At 38.0% G+C, this 13002-nt stretch overlaps 1 protein-coding gene across 8 annotated transcripts in view; it reads right to left on the bottom strand.

The window, feature by feature from the left end:
* Hrb27C (Heterogeneous nuclear ribonucleoprotein at 27C) overlaps window positions 1-13002 on the bottom strand; it is a 149735-nt gene that overhangs the window by 117853 nt on the left and 18880 nt on the right. The window lies entirely within an intron of this gene.

Raw genomic sequence — 13002 nt, 5'->3', positions numbered from 1 at the left:
TAAAGCCCTCTCTCCTGGTATAATGACTGACACCGTCTGCCTCTGCTGTACAGGATCCCAAATTTCATCCCACCTCGTTCTGTAGGTATACATCTCATATAGTCTCAGTGTGAAGGGACGCTAAACAACAATCAAATTAATGAAACAATAGGATGAATAATAAAATAAAACTGGACTCATCTGAAGCTCTGGGTGAAAACTGCTCGCAGAGAGATTCAGCCATAAATTCTCACATCTTCAGTGCGATTAAAAAACTACGCTGCTCTAAGAATTCTATAAGATGATTTTGCAAAAAGATGTTCTTTCAACGAAGTAGTTAAAAGAAGCCGAAGATGGCAGAACTTATTGTTGAAATTGTCCATGCGATCTGGTTTTCACTAGTTTTAGGGGTGTATAACGTTTTACTATTACTTCAAACAACAATTTATCATACAGTTATCGAACCATTTGAACTATCTTACAGTTACTAAAAGAATGAAATCTTTTAAATTTCACATCCCACGATTATGCCGGCTAGGCTGGAGACTATGATTATGAGAAATGAAGGAAATGGTGGAATGAAGGAAGTGAGAGAAAACGGCAGAACCCCGAGAAAACCCATCCACACGGTGTTTGGCCACCACAAAACTCACTTGGCGCGAGCTGGGATCGAACCAAGAATTCCATGCACCACTGAGCCACCGCGGCCCCCATCTTATTGTAAACTTATCTTTGCTTGTATATCAGTTCAGAATTGCACGTCCATTTAAAACACAATAAGCCCGTATCTCACCTGAACTTACCAGCATGAGCAAGCACAAACCACAGACCGAACATTAATCGAATATGAGTCTCCCATACCAACAGGCAGGAATTTGGCCAGGAAAGAGTTGATTTGTGAAACTGTTTGGATTTAAGGTAAGCGTACAGAATCAACCACTGGCAACAAATATGAGAGCACATATTCCCCATCTTTCCAAGTATTTTGTGGGGAAGTGACAATGTTCACAGTAATTGATGCAACTTCAAGATACGAATATGCAAATTTTGTCGAAAGAGAAATGAATAATTAAGAAAATAATCCGTGTAATTTTCGATTTTGTTTTATTTACTGTACAGAATACGTAATTTAACTCTACAGAAGCATGTTCCCAACAGTAAATTTCTCAACAATGAAAGGAACAAAATCTCAAAGTGCATGGGCATTCTCTAATTATTGATTTCATTGGTCTTTCGACAAAATTTGAATATTCATTTCTTCAAGTTAGTTCAGTTATTGTGAATACTATCGCTTCCTACAAAATACATTTGAAAGATAAAGCAGTCGTTCTTGACGTGCATTAAGCACCCTAAAGAACGTTCTCAATTCCAGAGGCGCTGGAACAAAAACTGAAATTGCAAGGCGATATACTACAGAGCATTTGAAATTTCACGATCTGTTAGTTCTTTTTCTTATAAAATGAAAGCCATTAAGCAGTTTTCAGTCACAATTTAGACATTTTTACAAATAATAATGTAGATTCTACAACGCTGGTTTTAACAACTGAAGCCTTTTTCGGGTTTTTAGAAAAACTGAAGCCTTTTTCTAGTTTTCAGAACTGAAGACTTTTTCTGGCTTACAAACTGCTTCGTCCAAGTCACATTCAGTCATGTGTAGGCGTATGCGTGGATTGGATTTTAAAATGACGGGGAGTGCTTAGGACAATAGCATTCATGCAAGGAGCGCTACGCTCGAAAAGGTTGAGAACCCATTAAATAAGCTATACGTGTTGCCATCTGTTAGCGATTATCTCTCCCATAGATTCACCTTCAGGAATTGTAATATTTTGAAAAGCAGAAAATTAGATACATTACTGACAACACTGTTTTATTAACCAGAAATGACATTCAGATTAAATTCGCTGAACGGTAATCAAAATTGGAAATTAAATTGCCCAAAACCGATTACGTATAAATTTGAAACCGCATTTATTTTCAAAACTTAAATGGAAAAAGAACATGCTTTAAAATACAGGATCGAAATCTCAGTATTCCATGTTTCACATGCCTTAACATGTTACAAAATACCATTAAGTTATCTATTTTAACCTTTTATGTCTTGCATGACGCACAAAACTGAGCAATTAATATAAGTTGTAGTGCATTATTCCATAACAAGGTAATGCATCATTTAACACAGAATCCCAGTTAAACTTCCATCCTATAATACCTGATCCGGGTTTATATAGACTATTTCCAAAAACTAGTGAATAATTAAGTTTATTCCAGACTATTATTATGTTCTTCATTTCCTGACGAATTTTTAATGAAAAGCTTCATTATCACTAATTGAAATGAATCATTACTGGTTATTTTAAAAAAATCAATTTACAAAATGTAAATGCAAGTAAATGATTCAATGAACAGACTACCAAAAAATCCCGGCCTGGAATCGAACAAGCAACTTTGTCTTTCTTCAGTTTTACGTCCCACGTTTTTGCCGGCTAGGCTAAAGGAGACAGTGATCATGAGAAATGAATGAAATGGTGGAATGAAGAAAGTAAGGGAAAGTAAGAATGGAAGAACCCCAAGAAAACCCAAGCACACGGTGTTTGTCCACCCCAAAGCTCACGTGACGCGAGCTGGGATCGAACCAATGACCAATGCACCAGAGGTGAACGCTCTACCACCGAGCCACCGCGGCCCCCCTCGGTCTTTCTATAAGCTTTTCCACGCTTATGCATAGCAGGCTTTAATTCTTTAAATGAACCATTTCTAAACAGCATGTTCCTCCTATGTATTGTCTGACAAATTTTTAAAATTAAATAGATCTACAATTATTATTACTTGCAAACAAGCTAACTATTTCACATTATCTTGATTACTGTAATGTGCATACCAGTAAGTAATATCAAACTTCTGCTTGCAATTTTCCTTATCAACGTCACAGTGTGTGTATAGTGTGATAAAAGACATTTAATATTAGATACGAAAACATTAGATGTTCCCCTTGAAGAGAAGTAATTGTTCAGAAGATTGCACCAACGCATAAATGTGACAGGCAGGCGAATGCTCAACTGAATATCTCTTATCTCATTTCCTTTCATGTGGGAACTTGGAATGACAAACCTATCAGCAAAATTTTCATTTCTTTTACCCTGGAGACACCCTCACTGACTGAATTATCGCGTAGTGAAAGCGACTTAAGAGACGAGAGCAAAAGGGGTTCTCTATCGATTATCTAAAGTGGGGAAAGATTTCTTTCAATTTACGTCAGCTCAAATAGACAAGCGTTTTGCTGTTGAGTACCTCACGATTTAATCATGAAGAGATAACATTATCAACCGAAAGCGACAGGAAGCAACTTAAAATAGGAATCTCAAGACACTTAAGTGTTAATATTTAACCATCACCATATATAGAAAAATAATTCATTCCTGTGTCGCATTCTATGTAGGCCGTGTACGCCCCGACAGGGCACATTGAACAGTACGATGCATAATCAACACATTCGCTACCAACAAAATTATTTCTGGACTTTCGAGCGGAAATTATTTCATTTAATAGAAGTAGCTTTCCAATCGCGTCATGATGCGAGGTCAAGACCGAAAACTGTCTTCTCAATCTCACCACAACTGAAACCACAATACATCTGTCGCGACGATCTTATAAAAATAAGTCAACAATATATTTGTGTACTATATCTGAAAATATGTCTATATACGAGGATCATTTGAAAAGTTCTCGGAATGACCCACAAATGGCAGCACTAGTTTCAAATGGGTTACGGGCAACATCAGAGTTACATTCACCAGATAAGTAAACAAATGAAGTTATAGGTAATTGTCGTGCAACTGTATGGCACATATGTTTTTAAACTTCCCCAGCAAGCTTGTGTTTAGTCGAGTGGCTACCGTGTGCTCCTCGGTGCACTGTTCACAGGTTCGAATCCCGGTTGGAGAGCACAAAAAAAATAATTTCACAATCATCACTCATTAACCAATCGTCTCTAAAGTGTATAACCATAGGTTTTAAACCAGGGATGCAATTAACCATTCGCCCGCGGCGAGTGGTTCATCGGTGCGGACGAGTTTCTAATATCACTATTAAAATACAGAAGATAAGTAAATTATTTCTATTGTGGGATGTGAACTAGCAGCTTTTTTCTTGGGCTAGTAAAATTTTGTTGCTTATTTGCATCCCTGTTTTACATTATATATATATTATATAATGACAAAACTTTTAGCACTAAGCGGTCATGAAGTATTTTAGATGACAGTGCAGAAAAGCAACAGAAATACGTCGTGAGAAAAATACTTTCAGGTTGTCAATTCTGTAATTTCAACTGCTACTAAGTGGATACCTAAGCTTAAATACGAGTGTAAAAGCACGGAAAATGACCCACTAAAAAGAGCGACCAAAAATTTTCACTACATCAGACACTGAAGCAGTACGTAGTGTGGAGGAGCTCTAGGCGAGCCATATAATAACTGCCATTTTAGATGAACGGTTTATTTCATAATTTGACTGAACTTCATAATAAGAACTGCGCATGAATAAACTGTCTCCAAGAAGGATACCGCTACAGCTGACAACTGAACAAAACGAATTAGAATGCAAATTCTCTACGTCGACTCATAATCATCGATGTACTATGAGTACAATACTATATTCCAGAAATGGAACAGCAGTCAAAACAAGCCGAGGTGAGCGAAAAGCTCCCGGTGTACAAAGCAGTGGAACACAGACTGTTGTCGAGGCGAGCCTGTTCCTGGCCAAACCCAGCCACGAATTACGGCAATCGTTAGTTCTTATGCGATGTGCTACTTGTCCACCGAATTTTGTTTAGATCCGGCTAGTAGTTACTGAGAAATAAAGTACCACATGCAAAGCAAGCTGAACCAAGCCATCAAATATAGCCAATTTTATTCCTTTGGCCATCGGCTATTAGCCCGCCAAATTTGGTACAGATTCGACCAATAGTTACAGAGAAAAACACATACTCTAAGTGACACTATAATCTGACGTTATTGTCAATAACGTGTCTAATAAAAATGATGTTACATTGCCGAAACTGTTATATTTAGTGTTTTGGTCAGTTTTGTTTTACTCATACATGAAGAAAAAGAAACGAAAAGAAAAAGGCAAGGTTCAAGAAGGCTCCCCTTACATCATGACACTCCTCACCCGATACGAATTTCGTCACAATGGCCAAAATCAATGATCTGTCGTTACGTCGGTATTGTTCACCCGATTCGGCACCTTCGACTTCCACCTCCTCTCTAAGCTGAAAATATACTTTACTGGATTGATTCTCCGAATTTAAGGCATAAGTGCAGTAGTATTTGACAGGCCTGGGGCACTATTGCGCACCAGTTTCTTTTAATGGAATACTAAATTTGATCTTTAGTTTGCGATAATTCATATACTTGCTTGTTACATTTATTGCGAGGACTGACACGTAATGAAGACCTTGGAGGACTCTGCATTGACTACTTCTGTTTCGCGTTCTTACGCAACATCGTGGTTACGAAACAAGATCTACCACGACTAAGGCTTGAATCAGGTGCTTAGACCATCATGAAAAGTCAACCTCACAGTACGGGCTGTTCCCCACCCCACTATCTGGCCTCCAAAGGAGTTGGATACGACTACGCCACCAGCCACGGATGAATCTTATTTCCGCGATGCATAAAGGTTCTGAATATCGCTGGAGTAAATTTGTTTGCGTTAAGGAGGCTGTGCATACATATAATAAGTAAACAAGTGAATTCAGTTTCACAGCAGACTTTAAGAATATGGCAATTGAATACTGAAGCTTGAGGTAGTACATCCATTAACTAATGGCTGCAACAGAGTAATAAGATCAAAGATAGAACCTGTTCCTCGGACATTGAATCAATATCAGAAAGCCATTACCCGCTATGCCTTAGGCCTACTGTTTTTGCTCTATTCTGATAAAGATTGAAAATGAAAATCGTTAATTTCAAAAACTTGCGGCTTGACGGAAATCAGTATTGAAACCCGAACTAACAGTAAATTTCAATTATTTCTAGTTATGGTAGTGTTGTGCGTTGTGATGGTATGTTCTCTTGACACCTTGAATACACTACAGAAAACAGCTTGTCGCTATTACCATTTTCGTTCTATCGCGACAAATGTTGAAACCGGAAATGGGTGAGTGAATAATTGAAGAATTGGTGAATGAGACTGGAGGACTGAGAAAACCCAAGGATACGATATCGTCCACCATTTGTACTGCTGACGCTCAAACCTATCCACAACATGACTGATACTAGTAGATGATGAGACCTTTGCAGCCTTAAAACACGTTCAGCAGTTTACACTGATGACAATGTGTACCTGCAGTCATTTTGAGCATTCAAGAACTGTTCTGTGAATAGCTTTTCGTTGGAAAAGAAAATCATCCTATGGCCATTTCCTGCGTAACGCATCAGATGTTTTGAGCTACTCTGTGGCTAAGCGGTTAGCGTACACGCCTTTGGCGTGGGAGACCCGGGTTCGATTCCTCGCGGAAGCTCATGTGGTTCAAATCCCACATTAATCAGTAGGTCCTCTCATATAGCCTCGCTACTGAAAGGGACGTTAAACTCAAAATCAACTCAACGCATCAGACGTTTGGGTTTCACAACCCTATGTTGGCGTAACGAAACGGAAGTGACTTGTACGTTTTGTGTACGCTCTGAGTCCCACGTTCTGATTGAGCACTCGTGACACGATTGGTCTCAAAACGGACATCTCTTGGGATACTACTGATTGAGTCTTGACGCGATTACGCCAAATCCCATTTGCTGTCCTCACTATGGGCGGACTGCCACTGCGCTGCCGGTCACTGACACCGTTTCATAGGGACGCCGGATGGTGCGGTAGATAAATCGTTCTGATTTGAAGGGGTTTCAGAGTGGCGAATATATGTGACGGTGGCATGCTGTCTTGTGTAAACCTGAGACTGCAACACGATTCTCGTAGTCATCCGACCCCATCGCTACATGTTCCACTATCACGCTCCGTAGAATGAGCAATTCAGAAACCCATTTTGCATATGATGCCCACATGGCAGCACTCACTCATACCCAGCAGTCAACCCGGCGGTCAAAATCTGACAATGCTCATGAAATAACTAGGTATATAGGTATAAACAGCTTGAAGTAGGTTAAAATACAGTTTAATATACGGTCTGAATCCAACACGTTTATGGAGACAGTTTATTCGATGTTCAACACTCGAGAGCCTTTCTAATCGCAAATCCCTCCTCCTCTACTTCATGTAACAATTTGGTACCTCCGAAAGGCAAAAATACGTCGTCTTCAAAACCTGTAGCTTTTTTATGGGTGTATCTTTCACATATGAAAACTAATACTTCCCAGCCATGTATATTATATATATCCATATAATTTAAACGAAAATCAAGACTACTGCTACAATTTAAATAACATTTACAAAGCAACAAGAGCAACGATAAGTAAAGCACAAGAAATAAATAAAATAATGTATTTTTTATGTCCCTAAAGAAATGTGCGTGTAGTATAGAAGTACATAAACACATACACTAAAACTAAAAATTAATAAAATCCAGAAAAAAAATCTTATATGAACACTGGAACTGAATGTTGTAAAAAGCTGGGACTAGACCAACATCGGTTGACAAAACACGAAAACTGATTATGACACTTGAGACAAATATATTCTGAGACAAAGTACGGTGGAAGGAAAAAGAGAAGGGAATTTGGTAACAAGTGATTATCAATGGAAAAGTCTTAGGACATTAAGCCGAAAGCTATTGTGTAAAAGACTGTGCCACGAATTTGCTAGCGATTTACAATATTTACAATTGTTTTCAAAACCAAAGAATTGCAGCTATTTCAAGCGTTAGTAACATGTAGATGAAAAGTTAAACAGTTGCAAAAGAAAGAATCTTTAACATACATAATTTTCAAGTTGAGAAAATAATACACGTAAAATATCCGAAAAAGAATACGTACATGCCTTTACACAAATTGTTACCTATCTTCTTCCAACTCTTAACAACAATCAAATCTAAAAGCATGACAAAAACTGAGTCAGGAGCTGGTGGTAATTCCCAATCTGTACCTGCATTCCGTAATAACAGACCATTTACAATATGCAAAAGAGACTTAAAATTATGGAGTTCGTAAATCGAGACGAATGTAAATGAGTTATGCCCAGGAAATTGAGACGTAAACAACTCATTTTCTCCCACCCATTTCCCCTTTTCGAGAGTTATTTAGTCTTCACACATTATCTTCACTCCATCTGTTCTATCGTCATTCCATCCATGGGGAGTACTTGGTACTTGAGCGCTAACCTCTGGTGCAAGGGGTTCGTAGTTCGATCCCAGGCCATAATGAACCCGACGTAGGCAACATCGTGTTGGTGGGTCTTTTTCGGAGTTTTCTTATTTTCCCACATTCTCATTTCATCAAACTTCCCAATCATTCACTTTCATTAGCCCTCAGACTACCAACGAGGAGTACTTTGTGGCCACCTCAGTATATGTCTTGTAATTACTAGAGACTGGATGTTAGGCAAAATGCCTATTCTTTAATATTAAAGATGTTATCAAAAATACCGTTTTAAAGTTTACATGGGGAGTTATAGTTTTAACTTAAGTCAATTTTATTTTGCTTATTTCGCCCCTTCCTGCCTAAATAATTGCTTTAGTGCCCAATGTTGCCTATTCTATGCATTTTCTTCAAAATAAGACTTTATTGACAAAAATATATATACTTTAGTATTTCAAGAAAGGGTTCTGTCTTTTTCAAGGAGTGCTGTTTGTAGGGATAACATGCTATAAAACTTTGGACTCCTATGTGTACGTACTGATCAAGTGCTGTATATAATGTATTTACAAAAGACGTGCCAAACTACGTTTTTATATACACAGTAAAAGAATATATTTACAAACAGGTGTGTTTCTGTATCCTTTGAACATTATCTATGAATTGAATTCATTCTTAGTTGTATTGAGTATTCATTTTCAGTATTTTAAGTTACATTTTCGTGCCTATTTTACTGCCTTTATTTTAAATGTCAAGTGCCTATTTTCTAGGTTTTTAATTCCTAAACATCCGGTCTCTAGTAATTACTCTTCTAATCGTTTCAACTTGTAAGAAAATATGTTATTGCTCAACATTTTCAGCTAAAGCGTACACCTTATGGCGATTGAAATTGAACGCTAGTGTATCTCAAAATTAGGTGCTTTAAGTAGGTGCGCATAAAGTACTCCTTCCCCGTTGGTAGAAGTTGTCACATTTAGTAGTGTCACTCCCAGATGGCAGTATAATAAATAGCAGTATCCCGCCTTTTCTGAATTTGATGGTTAGTCTTATAACGTATATTGTTCAATTTGAGAGTTTCGCGTTAGTGTGTCTCAAATTTGCTATTTTAAGTTGGCGGGCACAAAGTAACCCCCCTCCCCTCCCATGCTGGTAGGAATGAAATGAAATATGCCGGTTAGGCTAAAGAAGACTGATTATGATAAATGAATGAAATGGCGGAATGAAGAACGTGGGAGGAAACGGGAGAAACCCACAGTGTTTGTCCACCACAAAGTTTACTTGGCGGGAGAAGGGTTTAAGCCCGCAACCCCATGCACCAGAGGTGAACGCTCTACCACTGAGAGCCCCCCTCCCGCTGGTAGACGAGACTGCCATTTACTAGTGTCACTCCTAGATGGCAGCATAATAAATAGATGTTAGTCTTATCCAGTTTACTAATTTGTTCCTTTTGCGAGATATATATATAATCTTAACAGGTGGGCACAAAATATCCCTTCTCTTGGTAGTCCCCGTTACAAAAAATACCTAGGTAGTGTGAGGGTTAATCATCCGCCTCATTAAAGCGTGGAATGACACAGAGCCTAAGTGTGGAATGGCCATCAAAGATTTCATCTCTTCTAGACTATAATTAACGGTTCAATCTACTTTTCTTCCCCTTTATTTTCGATTAATTACTGTATTTAGTGAGTACATGAAAAGGGCACGAAAGAAGTTTTAACACTGGATTATTTGTCGCACAGCATCCCCCTCCACCGAAAACTAGGCAGAAACATCAGAATGGCATGTTTTAGCCAAAATTAAATTCGTACAGCAATAAACCGTCATAAACTGCTCAGAGTAAAATCATCCGTTCGATATGGGAACAAGTTTTCCCTACCAGTCGCAAGAATTTTCTAAATATTACCATTCTTTTTTTCCAGTTTACTTTTTAAAAAAAAAGTATGAGATGAACAGCTGTCGCCCTGTCCAAGTGCATATAAATTGACATTTAAAAAGCACTGAAACCATGGTTGAAATATACAACAGGAAAAGGGCGAAAAGGTAGCCTTTATCTCAGGACAAGGAAACAAACTGATAAAGTGACAAGAGTAAGCATAACATATGCACACAAAAATATCCCTTTAACCCCTTCCACTAAGATTTATTTTCTGAATTCTGATAATTGAAGTATTAGTTATAAAAGCGTATTATAGATCGTTCATCATTATATAACTTTCAAAATATCAATAAAGTAACCCTATGTGATGCTACAATAGTTTAAATTTTATGACGAGTGTAGCTCGTCATTGTGCGATCTGGCACCGGGAGGCCATGACGAGCTGGACTCGACATTTGAGTGCAAGAGGTTAACATATTTCCAACACATTTGTCCAAGTTGTCCTCTAATAATAATATTCAGTAGCATTCTACATCTATGGTAGGAAAAGTCGTGATCAAACGATAAGTCCTCATGAATTCAGTCTTTACATGGATGATCATCTCCCAGTTTTGCACCCTGCACAATAATACACGCCCAATCTATATGTTAAAAAAAAATAAAGTAAAACCTACTGATTCAGACCTCCGAAAAGGCTCTACTTAAGAATTTGAAATATTGAACAAGTACTCACTTTTAAAGCCTAGACTGTGAAATAAATACCACACGGGACTTTTCAAGTTTGAATCATAAGGATATATATATATATATATATATATATATATATATATTTGGTCTAGGAATTAATTCGTGCGGGTGGACAAGAGATGGCGCAACGAACGGAGCGTCCCACAGTTCCGTGTATCCACACATGTGTTGCAAACCCCTGTCATCGCGTATCGTTCGTAGTATAGGGCAGTGGATTAAAGCGTCAACAACACCAGTTTGTAGTTAAGTGAACATGGCGCAATTTGTGCCTGATAAAGTGTTTTTGCGGGGTGTCCTGCTGCATTACTTTAACATGCAGAAAAGTGCGACTGAAAGTCATCGTATTTTGGGGGAAGTGTATGGTGACCATGCTCTAGCTGAGCGAACGTGTCAGAAGTGGTTTGCACAGTTTAGAAGTGGTGATTTCGGCTTGGCAGACCAAGAGCGAGCTGGACAGCCAAAAAAATTTCAAGACGAAGAATTGACAGCATTGCTCGAGCAGGATTCGTGTCAAACTCAGGAACAACTTGCAGCAGCATTAGACGTTGATCAAACAACAGTCTCCAAACGCTTGAAAGCCATGGGAATGATTCAAAAGATGTCACATTGGGTTCCACATGAATTGAAAGACAGAGACGTTGAAAGACGAAAAACCATTTGCGAATTGCTGCTTCAACGACAGAGCAGAAAGGAGTTTCTGCATCGAATCATTACGGGTGATGAGAAGTGGATCCATTACGAGAACCCTAAACGAAAAAAGGACTGGGTGAAGCCAGGTGAACCAGGTCCATCACAACCAAAACGAGATATTCACTGTGCAAAGGTTATGCTGTGCATATGGTGGGATATGAAAGGTGTGGTGTACTATGAGCTGCTGCAACCGGGTGAAACTATGAGTGGAGAACGTTATCGACGACAATTAATGCGTTTGAAGCAAGCTCTGGCCAGAACACGACCAGAATGGGAGAACAGACATGATAAACTTATTGTTCAACATGATAACGCTCGCCCACATGTCGCAAAACCGGTCAAAACCTATTTAGAAAATGTCGGATGGGAAGTTTTACCCCACCCGCCGTATTCACCAGACGTTGCTCCTTCGGACTACTACTTGTTCGATTGCATGAACAACGATTTGATTGGACAGCGGTTTACTTCTTCAGAAGATATCGAAACATGGGTCTCTGACTGGATCGCTTCCAAGGATGAGGACTTCTTTCGCCACGGAATCCGTACATTGCCTGACAGATGGGCGAAAGTGGTGGCTAGCGATGGACAATATTTTTCTTAAGGTATTTATGTATTTTGTGTTTGTACTACAGCTTCAATGTGTGCGTACCAACCGCACGAATTAATTCCTAGACCAAATATATATATATATATATATATATATATATATATATATATATATATATATATATATATATATATATATATATATATATATATACAGGGTTGACTGGTTTAAACCAAGGTGGTTTAAACCAAAAAACAAAAAAATGTTCGTAAAAGTGTAAGTGTTTGTAAAATCTTGATGAACACACATTTGTGGGTTATCACGTTTCACTCCCGTATATTATTCGTATTATATTCAGACCTAAATTCCCCATTCATTACTCAAAAAGATTATACTACAAAAGCAACTCTTTTTACAAGTTTATAAATGTTTATTTTGTGATTTTTTGTAGTTGTTGTTATTGTTATGTAATTGCAATCGAAGAAAAATTCTAAATATTGTTTCGTTTCAATGTTTACTACTGATAAAATACATCGAAAATGCCGTACTTTGTGTGTGTGTGTGTGTGTGTGTGTGTGTGTGTGTGTGTGTGTGTGGAGTCATACAGACCCCACGAGAGGCATTTAGTGAAATAAGTATCTTTGGTATCTATTCATGTATAAATGAGTTTGAGTCAAAGTGGACTCAAATAATTCGTATCTTTATTCATTTTTCTTATTGATATGCAGATTAAGTCGGTGTATTTCTTTAATTTGGACCAATAAAAGTCGTTGTTAACTAACTTGAACTAAATTAGTTCTTTTGTACTCCGTAGTACTTTGAAGTTGTTCATATGTAATTCTGTATAATGGTTTCACTTCTGC

This window comes from Thermobia domestica, chromosome 12, assembly GCF_964235325.1.
Source record: "Thermobia domestica chromosome 12, izTheDome1.hap1.1, whole genome shotgun sequence".
In the NCBI taxonomy this organism is placed as follows: Eukaryota; Metazoa; Arthropoda; class Insecta; order Zygentoma; family Lepismatidae; genus Thermobia; species Thermobia domestica.
This window is presented reverse-complemented; position numbering and strand designations above follow the sequence as displayed.